This window comes from Heloderma suspectum, chromosome 2, assembly GCF_057233095.1.
Source record: "Heloderma suspectum isolate Gila_16-S chromosome 2, 16-S_ref, whole genome shotgun sequence".
Classification (NCBI taxonomy): domain Eukaryota; kingdom Metazoa; phylum Chordata; class Lepidosauria; order Squamata; family Helodermatidae; genus Heloderma; species Heloderma suspectum.
The window spans coordinates 39,954,370-39,970,934 of record NC_139459.1 but is presented as its reverse complement, the minus strand read 5'-3'; the positions used below and the strand labels follow the sequence as shown (position 1 = coordinate 39,970,934).

Sequence of the window (16,565 nt, the reverse complement as noted above, 5' to 3'; positions counted from 1 at the left end):
CCCCTGGAATCCTCTGTGGCTGGCTGTGCTCCACGGCAGCTCTGCAGAGCAGCCAGCCAGGCCAGAGCCGTCCGCAGCCAGATTTCCGGCCGCGGAGGGCTCTGGGTAAAAAAACAACAACAACCTGCGTACGCAAATGGCGGCAGCTACGGCCGCCGCCATTTGTGTTCCTTATTTTTGCTGTCTTAATCTATGTGAATATTTACGTAGACTATGACAGTGAAAATCAAGGGGAACGCAAATAGCGTAGCGGGCGCTAGTTGCGTCCTTTTTTGATTCCCCATTTTAGCCTACGTAAATATTTACGTAGTCAGGACACTGAGCCCATAGATTCCCAGGGTAGTTCTGATTCTGAGGAAGAGGAGTCGCTCCTGGGAGAGGAGCGCGCTCCTCTTTCCCAGGGCCAACAGCTGACGGAGATTCCTCCCACCAGCATTCCCAGCTTAGATAGCAGTCCTGGGAGTGACAGAGCGCGGGAAGCAGACTTGATGGACACGCGATGCCGACGCAGAGAGCGGCGCCAAATGGAGGGCGCAGAAAGGAGGCGTAGTGCCCGGTTGGCACGCAAACAACGGCTGCGCCCAGAGGATCCAAGGGAAAAGGGGAGGGACTCTCCCTAGTCCTTAAGTTCAGGGTCTGCCAGTAATTCCCTTTCAAACGGGGACCAACTGTTCCAACGTAGGGCATAGGTACTCTGCTGCACATATCTAGTTGCTAACAGTGAGTTGTTAAGTTGTACAAGAGGAATAAAGCTTTGAAAAGAATCCATTTGTCTGTGTCTGGACTTGGCTACTGGATTAGACTGAGAGAGGCCTCCAAGGAGCCCTTGACAGCCGTCATAGTCTACATAAATATTTACGTAGATTAAGAGGGCAAAAATAAGGAACGCAAATGGCGGCGGCCATAGCCGCTGCCATTTGAGTACGCATTTTTTTTTTAAAACCCACCCAGCCATGATAGGCTACGTAAAGATTTTTACGTAGCCTATCACATCGTGTTTTTTTTTAAAACCTAGTCATGATAGGCTACGTAAATCTTTACGCAGCCTATCACGTCTTTCTTTCTTTCTTTCTTTCTTTCTTTCTTTCTTTCTTTTTCTCTTTCTTTCTTTCTTTCTTTCTTTCTTTCTTTCTTTCTTTCTTTCACCAGAGTGGAAATGGCGGTGGCGGCAGCTGGTCAGAAGAATGGCCGCTGCTGCCCGGAAGATCCGCCCCAGGTGAGTCTCGTCCCAGGGGGATCCACGGGGAGGAGGGGGGGTGGAAGGCCGTTCTGCCACGGAGTTCGGGGGGCCGAATGCACTGGCATTCGGCCTCACTGTGATCTGTGGCGGAATTCTCTGCCATCCCTACCTTCCTCCATTTGAATTATGTTGGCCATGCTGTTACACATCCTTTCTCCTGCCTAGGGATGGACGAAAGGGACTTACCTCGTCCCGCAGCTTGCTTCGCGGTGGGGGGGAGGCGCTTTGCTTCTCCCCCCAAAGTTCAGGCGAGGGGGGGGGAGGCGCCCTACCTCGCCCGGCCAAAATTCAGGCCGGGGGGGAGGCGCCCCATCCCTCGCCAGCGAAATTCAGGCCGGGTAGGAGCGCCCCGTCTACCTGGCCGCGAAAAAAAAGTAAAAAACAACAACAACACACACACACCTGTGATAGGCTACGTAACGATTTACGTAGCCTATCACGGCTAGATTTCCAAAGTCAGCTGTGATAGGCTACGTAAATCGTCACGTAGCCTATCACGGGTGACTTTGAAAAAAAAAAAGCGCGTACGCAAATGGCGGCTCCCATGGGGACTGCCATTTGCGTTCCTTATTTTGGCACCTCTAGTCTACGTAAAGATTTACGTAGACTACAGCGAAAATAAGGGCAACGCAAATAGCGTTCCCTTATTTTTGCCGTAGTCTACATAAATGTTTACGTAGACTAGACGTGCCAAAATAAGGAACACAAATGGCGGCGCCCCATGGGCGCCGCCATTTGCTTACGCGGTTTTTTTTTTTTCAAAGTCACCCGTGATAGGCTACGTGATGATTTACGTAGCCTGTCACAGCTGACTTTGGAAATCTAGCCGTGATAGGCTACGTAAATCGTTACGTAGCCTATCACAGGTGTGTGTGTTGTTTTTCTTTTACTTTACTTTTTTTTTGCAATGGCGGCGGCGGCAGCCAGTCGGGGGACCGGCCGCCGCCCCCGCCGAAACGCTGCCGAACCGCCGCCGGGACCCGCCGCCAAGAGGGACATTCGCCGAAGGTAAGTCCCATCCCGGGGGGGGCGGGGGGCCAGGGGAGAATTTCCCCAACACTTTCGGGGGGCCAGATGCGTCGGCACTCGGCCTCCTGAAGATTCGTGGAGAAATTCTTCGCCAACCCTACTCCTGCCCACAGAGATTTCATGAGGTTTTATGTGCTGGCTGAAAGCGACTGTCCAGCCTGTTGCCTGGGAGATGCTGCTGTTGCTCTTGGTGTCACCACACTTATTTCTTTGCTTCTCTTCCCCATATCTCTCGTTGGAACCCCTTCACGCATACATGGAGGTCATGAGAAATTAGCATGACTTGAGTGGTGAAACCCAAAACTGCATATTTCCATAAAATAGTGTTAATTTTCGTGGTTAAATGGAAGTTACGATTTCTCCTGGGAACTCTTTATAGTTAATGCATTATCATCGCCTGCTATTTTAAATAATAATAATAATAATAATAATAATAATAATAGGGTAACATCATATTTCTAGCAATTATGGAGCTTAGCAGTAGTGTGAAATAAAGAAAGAAAGTCACAGTGGGAAGTTTATGTAAGCAAACACCATTTCTTGCCTGTTGCCAGCAGACCAATTCACAGAAGTTAATACCAGCTGTGTCAGTCAAACTGGTGAAGTGTGATATTTTGTCCAGCAATCTATTGTGATTTTAATCTATCACTTTCCTAGCATTAATTCCAAGGACAAATCCGCTGCAGACTTAGGTCAGGAATGCATTATATTTTACTGAGCTTCTTGGGACTGACTTTAATGGGAGGGTGGGGTGAGTTACAGGAGAGGGGAAAAGGGAGCTGAGGCATGAAGGCCTAGGCTAATCTATGTAGGGTGCTGATCTATGGAGAGTGTGCTGGGTAGGTTGGAAGTGCTGCCTTGATATCTGTCATGAGCCTTCCAACCCATCCAGTATGTCCTTCTGCGAACTGAGCTTCACCCTCAACAGAACAAAAGACAAAAGACAGTCTTAGAAATTATTAGGAGAGGGTCTGCACACATCTAGAAAACTGTAAGCCCGGTGTCAAAATGGGTGTCATGGAGCTGGAGAAAGTACAGGAAAGAGCAACTAAATGTTCCTACAAAATATGGCATAAGAGACATTGAGCTATTTTAATATAGAAAAAAATCATGCCTAATGTGGTATTGTTGCAGAACCCAGAGTCAGAGAGACCACGGAGTGAAGGAAAAAGAGATTCTTTATTTAACGCGCGGGCTTAAGGCTGGAATCGTTTCCAAAGAGCCAGAAGCCCCGATTTACATTAGCACATTGGTTTTATAGACATTGTGACATATATGAAATGGCTCCTCCTCTCCCTCCCGCATGGGGTTGCAATCCTCAACATTTTTCCTCCTAGCACCATTGTTTATAATACAAGAACTGGGTTATAGGGTAGCCATGATAAGGAGAGAACAGAAGAGAACAGCAGAGAACAAGATATACAATTGTATGACCTTTGACAAGATAAGGAATTCCTGTGTCTCGTCAGCTTACAACAATATATTCAAGGGAGAAAGAGCTCAGCAAGAACATGAAGCATGAGACTGCATGAGGCTACTTAGTCTGACCCCTGATATGGCTGCTACATTCCCCCCTTAAATGCATAATTTCATTACAATTATAGCATTTCTGATAACCATACAAAGCTTTTTGTGACATACATATTACTTAGCCTCTTGTTGGGCTATTAGAGCATAGAGGGCAGCAGTTTTACTAGCTGAGACATAAAACAGATTGGTTAAACAGCGCATAAGACAAGGAACGCAGAGACATAACAGAACTTTTATGAACAATACTGGTAGAATTAGGATGAACAATGCTTTCAAGCCAGCTAAGATCTGGAAGCCAAGGGGTTAACTAATTTAGCTAATTGTTTTGTCTTATTGTTTTGTTAGCTACTATATTGTGCAGCTTGTTGATCTGTTCATCTACAGCATTGCCATTATCAGTTAAGTTAAAACAACAGAGCTTTTGGTGTGTCTCACAACTTAAATGATGAAGAAGGAAGAGGTAATCTATACCAGCTCTATTTTCTAGAACTGCACCTTTTAGATCACGCAGCTTTTTATTTAACAATGACAATGCTCGTGAGGTGGCATTTATGCATTTGGCTAAGCTGCAAGCTAACCGGTTGATTTCCAGACCATCAGCCACGGCTAAACTTGGAACCCCAACTAGTGACATTGCTAAGGCCAATTTTTCTGAGTCAGAATATAACTGCACATGACTATTACAATTTTTAGTTAGTTGGAGTGCTCGAGGCTGCCGTTGACGGATTTTTTCAGGCTACAGGGGAAGAATTGGCACCAGTTCAATTGGCGGCTGAGGCAACATGGGTGGTTATCAGACAAGTTGGCAGGAATGAATGACCAAGTGCGGGAATTACATGTCTAAAACCATCCATGAGGCAAAAGTATGTGGGCATCATTAAAAGATATGTTTTGAATTTTATTACAGTGGAAGGGGGCCAGGGATAGCTTTATATTTTCTGGAAAAAATTTTGACAATTAAGCATTTGTGCACACGTAGCATTTGTTTCAGCAATGATGGGGGTGCGTAGAGTGAACTCTGTAGGGGGTAGGATCTTTGCAACCACGCCCCAATTAGCATTTTGGGAATAAGTTAAACTTACACCATAAACTTTTAACATGGTATCTTTTTGAATTTTCCCAGGATGTCTACAGACAGGTATTAAGCAAGAGCTAATAAGCCTGTTTGCAGGTATACCTCAAACAAAAATGTTTTATTTTCATGATGTTAGCCAGGTGAAGCCAGTAATTATCAGCAAATCACTGGGACAAACTTCTTTTTCCAGGGGCAGACCCCCCTTTTTGCACCTTATTAAGGAAACACAATGCAACACTACTAACACTACAACACGCATGTTTGATCTTCTTTGGGATCTGACCGTACGCTGGGCAGCTATTTACCTGGCAAGCTGCAGTAGGGTCTAGTCCCCTTCTTCAATTCTCCAGTTGCAGGTCTGACCATACGCAGGGGGACAGTTTCCCGGTGTGTCCACAGTAAGGTCTAGCCTGAGTCTTCTTACTGCTTTTTCAGAATGATTTTTAAAGGATTTTCAGGATTTCTGTTTATGGTCTACTTTCCCCCTCTCGCTCTCTTGACTCGTGTCCAATGTATCCAGGGTTTAATTCTAGCTGCTTTCATAGCTGCGGGGGTGGAAAGTATGACAGTTTTCAGTCTTCTCTATCTGGGAGTCAAAGGGTTATTTTTCCCTCTTTAACTCATACTTTAACTCTTGGTTGGAAAGGATGAACTTCTGTGATGGGAATTGGGGGCTTATTTTTTTAAGACAAAGCGACGCTGGGCTTGAAGACCTTTGCTCAGTGTTTGGACTTCTTGTTTAAGGCTAACGTTTGCTTGCTCTTGATGCTGCTCCAGTGTCAATTATGAAGTCAATGTCACGGCCCCTCACAGTCAATATCACGGCCCCTCTCAAGCTGTCTCCCTCTTCGCCCATTCTGGCCCCTTTGGTTTTCTCCTTTGTGTATTTGATTTATTTTATTTGGGCATTCATGCCACTAATGTCTATCTTGTCCACACTGGGCACACTGGTTCTTTTTTTAAGAATCTTCTGCCTCTGCCGGGTCTTCTTCTTTTCTTTTTTCGTTTATGTCTTCTTGGGCCTCTGGGTCGAGGGGGGTGTACTGGCGATAGGCATTTGAAAGACGCTCCAAGTACGCTCTGGGGCCTCGGTGGCACCTTGCAGCACTTTAGACACTTTGGTCATATTAATTGACTTCTTCATACCTGCTTTCATGGCTTTTAACAGCAGGGTTTGATACTGGGTGAGGCGCTCTAGCCCCACTTGTGTTTTGGGATTCCAGCAGGGGGGGTTACTTACAAGGAGACTTTATTGGGTAACTTACAGCACACAGGCGTACTTAATTTTTGGATCAGACAGCTTCTCTGAACCACGAGCTATTGCACTAAATGGGTTTTTATACTATACATGTTACCCATGAGGCAGCACAACACTAGCAAGCATTTTTAGCATAGGCTAGAAGTGCTTGGTTCTCAGGCACAGCTTCCTGTAAACAACTTCGCTTTCCAAAGTGCTTGATAACACTTTTTATTTATTAGTATGGGAAGACAAATTTTTTCTCTTTTTTTTGCTTTCTTTTTCTTTGCTGATCTGCCTGTATTGCAGATCATGTTTCAAACTTTTTATATAAAACTTTCTGCTCCATGCACCAGCCTTGTCTCTTTATTTGTCTTTTTCAAGTTAAACTTACTTAAACTTTTCTGCCTTACACTAGTCCCACTGACACACATTTGGGATAGGCTCTTCTTCTCCTTCTAGTTACATTTTCTTCATTTTAAAGAACTATTACATTATTGTGGCTACTTTACCCCAGGTAATAAGCTCCAGGCACAATCAGCTGCTTTTAATTTACCCTGGGGGCAACTATGGCCACGCTTCTTTTTTTACAAATTTTTTTTTTTTCTTTGCCTTTTGCCTTTTCTTTTTCTCTCTTCTCTATCTGTCTTCTACTTTCTCTATTCCTTCTTTTCTACTTGCTTTTGTCTTTTCTCTTCGTCATCCATTGGGAACTACACTTAGTATCATTTGGAGTTGCAACTAACACTAATCTGCAAATATCACATATACTTTATGATATTTAAGAAATCATAAAATATACACAACAAACTTTTTCTGCAATTTAACACAATGAATGGAAAACACTTTTTGCATGGTAAGGCATGATGGAGCAGATCCAGCAATTATACTGGTCTTCTGGCTGAAAGCTCAGGGCTCATTAAAATCAAGGGACGGGCATACCCACACACGCAGAGTTCTAGGTCACCATTTTTGCATCGGCAACTCTATGCTGCATGAGTTCTGGCAGAAGGAAATCTAAAAGTTATAGATCAAACTCAGCCTGCTGTACACTGAGCTGACTACAAACATAGACACACGGTCCACAGCGATGAGAGTTCAAGTTTATCAAAAGCTTCATAGCACTGTCCATGGCAAGTCTTTGACAATTTAAAATTTTAGTTCATGTGCAGAGTGTCTCTAAAAAGCCTAGACATTGATGGAGGCAAACAGAGAAGGCTCTGGGCAATGAAGATGCGATGTTTCCAGCAAAGGCTCTCCACTTTTGCATTAGTTTAAAAAGGGGAAGTGTGGCCCTACACCCCTTCTGACAGACAAGGGCCTTTAACTTTTTAGCAAGGCCTCTGTCTAAACAGAGCGGCACAGCTTAGCTCTCTAGCCGTGACACTTTAACCTGGGCAACTCCTTTGTAAATTTTATTTTACTTCTGTCAGGTTCTCTCACAGACATTTTAAAAACTTACTCTTTTTTTTTTCTTTTCTAACCTGGTACACAAAAGCACTGAAACACTGAGTGCCGAAACTCAGGACGCTGGGGGGTGATGGGCATCGCTTTATACTTGCATTTTTCAGGCAGCCATTAATCTTCGGGGAGGCGGTGGGGTGATTTGCAGGACTTCAAAGGCAGGCTTCTCAGTTTGTTTGTATTTGTAAATCCCAAGCTCAAAACAGGACATGATGAGGTACAGGGCCACCAAATTCTTGCTTTGGCACGGGCAACAAATAACTCGGGTTAGCTTTCTTCACTGGGGTCTCAAACAGGAAAACAGTCTTAATTTAAAGTTGTAACATCACTGACAGCGTCAGCCAGCCAGCTACACAGATCTCATTGTTTTTTCAAGACAGTTGCTCCAATATCTTCTTTTCTTCTCAATCAGGTTGGGTCTCCCAGCTTACACAGTTTATTGCAGCTTCCAGGAGCATGGCAGTAGCGTGATTTTGGCTTGGCCAGGAACATGCTGTCTGGTTTCTCGGTCTCTTTAGCACACACACTTAGGCAGTGTAACACTGGATACTCAAATCAGTGAGATTTCTTCATTGCAGGGAATCCCACGGCAAAAGCTTAATGGTTACGCTCTTCAGAAATCATATAGCTGATGGTCAGTAGCTACAGGCTCTATGCAATTTTAACACAGTTCAAAGCTAAACACGGTTACCTTGACAGAGATCTTCAACGTGGTCTTTCCGCTTCATTCTGCTTTGGGACAGTCTTATGGCACACTTTTCACTCGAAGAGGGGTCTAGCCTGTGCTCTGGGGGCTGATTCTTCACCTTTATTTTCTATTTTGCCTTCATTTTCTGGGTCTTCATTTTCAGTTTCCATTTCTTAGGGATTTCATCTCAATTAGGCGAGGTGATGATGTTGCACAACTCAGAAGGTTGTGGGCAATTTTCCTGCCCCCCCTCTCTCGGCGCGCTAGGCTAACAGCTACTTCTTTGGCCTTACACTCTCACGCTCCCACGCTTTGTTAAAAGCCAGACTGTCCTGCAACATTTTTCTAATTAACAGCCTCAGATCTTGTTTTTTTTTTTCTCTCAGCTCGACCTTGAGCTTTTTGCTGTTTTCTCTCTCTATTCTGAATCTTTTTTTAAAAAAAACCTTTTTCCTTCTTTGTTTGACATACATCTCAAGGGGGTGCAAGGTTTGCTTCCCCCACCACCCATAGCCTCCCTCCTAAATTGAAGACAGACACAATTAGGGAATGGGAATTGGTCAGTGAGTAAGGGGTCTCACTGGCCGACACAAGAGGATTTTTCACACCACGCACTTTGCTACTGGCCTGGGCACCCGGACGGTCAACGGTATGCGTCAGAAACCGCAGTAGCCACTCACACAATCATCAATCTCTCCACTACATCCATATGTCCCTGCCACCCACTTTTCCCACTTTTTACCAGAGCGGAAAACGGCTTCCCCAGCTTCCTCAGCTTCCTACTGAGTACTGGCGTGCTAGGTACTGGCGCCCACTCGGGGGTGTGATCAGGCCCCCCTTCTACCCGCAAGGAGTAGGTTCTTTTGTATACGTATACCACCAACACTGACCTTCTTCATAAGGCGGGGCCCTCTTTTTTTCTGCCCAGTGGCCTTTCTCCCTAAAGGCGGGGCCCTCTTTTTCCCATATACTTGCCTTTCTCCTGAAGGCTTCCAATGTGGGTTTCAACTCAATTGCAGCTGCGATATAGGCAGGGCTCAAGTTCCTTCCTCCGCTTCCCAAGGTTCTCTTGCTGCTCGCTACCGTTTGGGCGATCCCGGTGCAGGCTTTCTCCCATTCACTCGACAAAAAGGTCGGTGGCGCCAAGAAAGGGAGGCATGCGCCGAGCTCGTCTTCCCGGTGCGGCGATCAAGAGCAGGCAACTGCCACCTGTCTGGCTCAGAGCCTGCCACATCCGAGTCACGGCACCATTTATGTTGCAGAACCCAGAGTCAGAGAGACCACGGAGTGAAGGAAAAAGAGATTCTTTATTTAACGCGCGGGCTTAAGGCTGGAATCGTTTCCAAAGAGCCAGAAGCCCCGATTTACATTAGCACATTGGTTTTATAGACATTGTGACATATATGAAATGGCTCCTCCTCTCCCTCCCGCATGGGGTTGCAATCCTCAACATTTTTCCTCCTAGCACCATTGTTTATAATACAAGAACTGGGTTATAGGGTAGCCATGATAAGGAGAGAACAGAAGAGAACAGCAGAGAACAAGATATACAATTGTATGACCTTTGACAAGATAAGGAATTCCTGTGTCTCGTCAGCTTACAACAATATATTCAAGGGAGAAAGAGCTCAGCAAGAACATGAAGCATGAGACTGCATGAGGCTACTTAGTCTGACCCCTGATATGGCTGCTACAGTATAGAGTGAACAGAGAGAATTATTCTCTGTTTCAAAATGCTAGAACTTGGAGACATTCAATAACATTGGCTTTGGATTGGGGTATGACATTTGTTTAGACCATTTGATAGTTTTATTTGGTTAGTGGCCTAGTTCATAATGAAAATTTCAAAATGGTTGCACATTTGTTAACAGCAGCCCATATATCCCCCTTAATTCAAGGAAGCTGAATCACTGCAGCTTGGGGAATGGGTTATATGAGCAAGCTGGCAAGTCAGAGAAGGGAGACAACAGGAGATTAACTTGGTAGAAAAATTCTGTTGATTTATATCTTATTAAGGTTCAAGATACCACAGATCCATACGTATAGTCATGGGCGGGGGGGTGTTTCTACCAGTGATTTACTCTGAACTGGCTGTGTGTGGGGTCGTTAGGGATAGATGACGTTGTGGCCATCCAGCAGCCACCCCGGAGCTTATCAAGGAAAACCAAGATTTCCTACTACTTAAAGTCTGATTATTTTCCCCAAATTGGGTTCTCCCCAGTATAGTTGCTGTGTCCCTCACCCCCTGCATTGACCTTGGGTATGCTAGCCCTGCCCAGGGGTGTGCCCTTCACCATGACCCTGATCAAGGGGTGTTTCCTCCCATTGTGCTGAATGAGGCTTGCCCTTTGAATGCCCATAGAATTTACAGAGATCCCCCTCAATTGACATGGCACAGTTTAAAGCCCAAATTCCGTAAGTGTGGTAAAGCACGATCTCAAGGCTCTGATTCTCTTTTGTTTGTTTATTGCATTAGGAAGAAACTACTTCCACCATTCATTATAGAGATCCTGCAAGTTAAAATGGGGGCTGGTTTCTGTCTTTGCATTTACTTCTCTCTTTCCCAGCACAAGCATATGTGTGTCTACTTGGAAATCAGTGTGGTCAATGGAGCTTGCTCCTGAAATGCAGGTGCAATGCATCTGGACTTTCAGGGGAAAGGAAAAAGGGGGGAGGGGGGAAGCCTCTCTTATTGGTTGTGCAGCCCCTGCAAGTCAGAAGATGTTCACTCTAACCCTCAGCCCCACCAGGAAGTATGTTCTGTGAAGCAATTTTTACTGCTCTGGAGAACCTGCTCATGGAGGCCTGCACGGACCACATCACAGGAAACTTGATCCCTTTAACAAAATCTGGTACTCCTCCATTAGTGTCTCCTTCTGTTGTTGTGGAAACAGGGCCAGGGACTACCTAATGGTAGAAATTAAGAGGTATTGCTTACTTCTAAGAATAGTTATAATTATGTAAATGATGTATATTTTTAGAGAAATGTTTTATTTTGCTGATATTAGTAGTTATTAAATAAATATGAAGTAATACAAAAATTAAAAACAAATTGGCTGTGGGTTGTTTGGTTCAGGGCAAACAAAATAACACTGCATGCAACACGTAATTATTTTATGGAATTGTTTGCCTCCAGAATAAGGATGGCCATTTGTCAGGGCAGTCACCCCTTGTTGTGTCAGTCTTTTTCCTACTCCCTTGCTTCTATGCACCTCATCCTTGCCTCACTCTGCTGCGACATACTGTAGCTGTCCTCAGCATATGTCCTAACACTTTAAAACTGGGATTGGCAGCTAGAATTCTGCAACCCTTGACCTTTTCAGATGACCCATCTGAGGCGAATTAACCTATGTGGCAGGGGAAGGAATCCACACATTCAGTTGAATGTCACCATGGAGCCTATGTGTTGTCATATCTGACGCAGACCCCAACCAGGATGATTCCTCAGATGAAGCGTCTGAGATGGCAGAGCCTGAAGACCATGTTGACCCCCCCCCGATACTAGTACTACCCCAGGCCTCCTTAGTATCTGTAGGGAAGTTACACTTCATCCTTCAACAGTGGACCCTGAGAAATGCATGGACAGTGTCGCTGAGTGATGTGCCTCACCCATGGTGTCAGAAGAGGAGGTTGATCCACCACCCAGCCCCTGAGAACGCCGGTGCCTGAAGGTTCAGGCTAAGTCCATGGCCAGGCAGAGTGCCTGCTTGCAGAAAAAGACCCCTCAACAGTAAAGGCCTCCTCAGGAGTAAGGCCCTCCTCAATAGTAGGACTTTTGCCAGAGGCCTGTGATGAAGTGCATCTGAGCCCTGCATTGGGCTCTGGGAGCTCAGTATACAATAGCCTTTTGCTGAGACCTACTGGTGGCTAGAACCAGTAAAATGACTTTTTACCAGTTCCAGTGCCTTGTTCTTTTACCTTGCTCCATTATAAAAACCTTTTGCTACTGGCCCTTGGACTCCTGCTTGACTCTCCTTCTTGGACTGTGTATCTGACTGCTTATCTGTGTTTTAACCTTGGCTGCTCCTCAGACTTCTCTCTTGGAACTCTTCCTGTCTTGCCTGGTAAAAATGTGCATTTGACCATTGCCTGTTTACTGACTATTCCTGTCTGTAACTGCTCTCTTGCTGGATTGATATCTCTGCATTTGACTTTTGCCTGTTTATTGACTTGCCTTTGGATTGCCCTAATACTGCCTTAGGTTTATTGTAGGGGTGCACGAAACCCACTTACCTGGTCTCGCAGCTTTTCGCGGTGGGGGGGAGGCGCTTCGCTGCTCTCCCCCCAAAGTTCAGGCCGGGGGGGGAGGTGTCCCGCCTCGTCCGGCCGAAATTCAGGCCAGGGGGGAGGCTTCCTGCCTCGCCCGGCCGAAATTCAGGCCGGGGAGGAGGCGCCTCGCCTCGCCCGGCCGCGAAATTAAAAGTAAAAAAAAAACAAAAACGCCCCCGTGATAGGCTACGTGACGATTAACGTAGCCTATCACGGCTAGATCTGCAAAGTCAGCCATGATAGGCTACGTAAATCGTCACGTAGCCTATCACGGGTGACTTAAAAAAAAAAAAGCGCGTACGCAAATGGCGGCCCCCATAGGGAGCCGCCATTCGCGTTCCTTATTTGGTCGCTGTAGTCTACGTAAATCTTTATGTAGACTACGGCGACCAAATAAGGAACGGGAATGGCGGCTCCCTATGGGGGCCGCCATTATCCGTACGCGCTTTTTTTTTTTTTTAAGTCACCCGTGATAGGCTACGTGACGATTTACGTAGCCTATCACGGCTGACTTTGCAAATCTAGCCGTGATAGGCTATGTTAATCGTCACGTAGCCTACCACGGGGGCGTTTTTTTTTTTTTAGTTTTATTGGAATGGCGGCGGCGGCAGTGCTGCAATGGTGCAACAGTGTTAGAACAGTGCTGCAATGGTGCAATAGTAGGTAAGCAGCTGTAGTCTGTCACTCTCCATTGGTGAATGGACGGGTGGCCAACAGCATGGCTGATAGAGCAACAATAGTTTGCTAGGTAGATCATGTGGGAGTGTCTGATAAATATACTTAGGGATGTATGAGAAGTTCATTTCAGTTCATTTTTGATCAGGATTTACCCACTTTGCACCTTCAGGACTGAACATGGACTTGGACGCAATCTGCAGTCGAAGTTTGTACATTTCCAAGCTTGCAGTGTGATTCATGGAGCTCCCAAAATGGTGTTCAGTTACATCATGCTACATCAATGGTGTAACGTGTACATTTGAAAAATGTGCATGGAAGTATGTGCACTTTTAAAAAATGCACACAAGTACACTTTAATCGATGGGAGAAGAACGTGTACATTTCAGAGATGTGCACAATTGTTGTGTATACTTGGAAAATGCGCATGAAAATACACATGGATTTTCATGCGGAAAGAAAAGAAAAAAGCTCATAATCTGATACAGAGTCAAGTCAGAACGAGCTTTGAGATGGAATTCAGAGGAATTTGGTGAGCTTGAGTTTTGCTGATTCACACATCCCTAAATGTACTTGCCTTTCCACCTGCAGCTGGCAGACTTTGCTGCTATAACAGAAGAAAGCGTACAAAGCACCAAGGTCCAATGTTGTAATCGTGCAATCCCAGCATTCTTTAATAAGCTAACCCACTGGCTAAGTCATAATCTTCTGGTGGGTCTGTCTGACCCTAGTGTGTCATTGAACATAACTGGTTTCAGTCCAAATGCTGATTTGTTGTTTTTGCCATGATGTAGTAGTTGAAGGAGTTGCTTGTGCCTAGGAAATGCTAATCTTTCCATTATTTGTGGAGAATAATATGCAGCCTATCTTTGCCATTAAGTAGCAGGCAGCTGTTCACGACCCATTTACTTATCCAGTTGCTGCTAAAATAAACAGCATGTAGGTGAGTCATGCCTGTGGCCAAAGTAATCTCTGGGGTTGTCTGGGTATTATTGTGAATTGCTTATTACTTAGCTCATTCCATTGATTCTCAGAATATTTTTAGGACATTTTAGTTGGTAATTGTAAAAAAGAAGGGATTTCCCCTAACACACACTGCTGTTCACATACTATGACTATGATTCAGAGGCCTTAAGTGGGACAGAAATCATCCCCCTGCCCTTGCCCAATTTGTTACTAAAAGCATAATTCCTCCCTTTTCCTCACGTACATCCAGAGCACATATAACATAATTACATTCACTTTTTCATTTCATTTTCTGCAGCATACTAAAAATACAACCAAAGGGCAACTGAACATCTCTTTCAATGACATGAATAGGCTTTTTCATGGCATTTTTACAGTGATCAATATCTCTGATTTATTTGCTGTCTACCCAATATAGTCATAATTCCTATAATTTTCACATTTCCTCAAGGGTGGGCTAACTATTTGTCATGCATGCTGAATTTGGCTTGTCAAGCATTTTTAATAGCTTGAAATGTTTAACTCAGATGGGCAGCATTTTATTTTACAAGTACAGTTTCAATATACTGGTTAGACAGCAAGCTGGTCTTCTTATCTGGCTTTTACAGTGCCCACTATTTAGCAAATTTATCGCTGAGACACCTCACATTTGAGCTGGCCAGACCTCATTTTCTTTAGACTTTTACTATGCTGCAAACAAGAGGGAAGTTACTTGTATATTAAAAGTAATGAGCTTGTCAATATTCCATGATGGAGAGATTTATTTAGCAAAACAAAAAAATGTTCCCATTTCCAGAGTCAATGTTTTCTTCATAATTTATTAGTTTGAAACAAAACTAGAGAGCTGGAATTTGAGCTACCTTTCCAACAGATACAAAAACTTAAACCTCGACCTATTTTCATTCATTCATTATATTTATGTCTCACTTATCAGAGATATATCCTTGCAAAGTGGCTGCAAACAATAAAGTCATTGGACACAAGCACATATAGAAAAAACAGTAGTATCAGAACTGAGGGAATTAAACTAAGATTTAGGTTGCTGAGAATGGAACACACTTATTAACTACTTAAACAGAAAAAGCTAGTCTGAACAAAGACTTTTTAAAGCTTTCTTAAAAGACTGCACCAAAGATAAGGTACAAAGAGTAGGAAAGGAGTTTTAAAGGAGCTTTATAGCTGATGGACCACCACCGAGAAAGCCCTGCCCTTTATACTCACTAATCTAGCTGTTCTAACTGGTGGCATAAAAGCAGAGTTCTTGACAATGACCTAAACATTCAGGAAGGGTCATATCGATGAAGACAGGCCTTTAGGTAACCTGGTCTCAGACAATTCAAGGCAGGGGTAGGCAACAATACTCCCCCAACTCCTCCCACTTAAAAGCAACAACAACAACAACAACAAATTTTCTTTCTGGCAGCTAGGATTACTGGGAAATAGGTTCCTGTTGGTGCTGAAAACTGTGGGTTCAAAGGAATTGTTTGTTGGGACTCAGACCCCACCTTTGCCTTGTACTTACTCTTTTGAACAGGTTATTTGTCCTTTTCCACTCTTCCAATGAAAGCCATTTTGTGGTGGTGCCCAGGACTGTTTCTCAAATTGCCAAATGTACCTATGGCCCAAAAAGGTTGCCTACCCCTGATTGAAGGGTTTAAAGGTAACTGTCATGGAACATCTGATCTTAATGGGATCAGAAGAAAAAGTTAAGACCAATATTAGGCTCAGATGGATCCATTTTTTTCTAAGAGATGAGACTGGAATGCCTCTAGTAGGTATGAGAGTTCAGCTGTACCTTTGAATTTGTAGTCTAGATTAATATTTATGCCTGAGGAGAGACTACTAAAAACACATTTAAGAGGATAAATTCAGCCCAGCATGGCCAAATCCTACCAGAGGCATCAGAGGATAGTGTAGGTGATTGACTCGTATAGTTTTTAGTAAAATATTTTCATTCATTGATCTAAAAAGTCAGTTCCCAAGAAGATGTTCATAAGTGGAATGAAATAGCTGTAGGTGCAGTGCTATTTGTCACTTTTGGCCATCATTAGCAACTTATTGTTCATCAAGGACCAGTCCCATGTACAGAGACATTATGGCAATATAGCCTCAAAATTATGGAGGCACTGATAAAGGTGTGCAAGTTTGAATAAGTTGCTGTAGATGTAGCTAGTGGCAGGCACTTCTGGAAAATGGGGAAACCTGAGCTTCTTGGTACAAAAAGGTATCCATGAGCCACTTCAGACTTGAGGGACCAACCAAAGGAGGTTGAACATTCTCAAGTCAATGACTTGCCAATACTTGTTACCGCCTATTGCTGAGATTTGGCCATGATCTGATTTGGGAAGAGTTTTTAGTTGAAAAAGGGGAAATGCTGGGGACATTTTTTTAA

The 16,565-nt window shown here is 44.2% G+C and overlaps 1 protein-coding gene across 1 annotated transcript in view; it reads left to right on the top strand.

Annotated features, from left to right (window-relative positions):
* Positions 1 to 16,565, top strand: part of PDE4D (phosphodiesterase 4D) — a 1,044,072-nt gene that overhangs the window by 276,491 nt on the left and 751,016 nt on the right. The window lies entirely within an intron of this gene.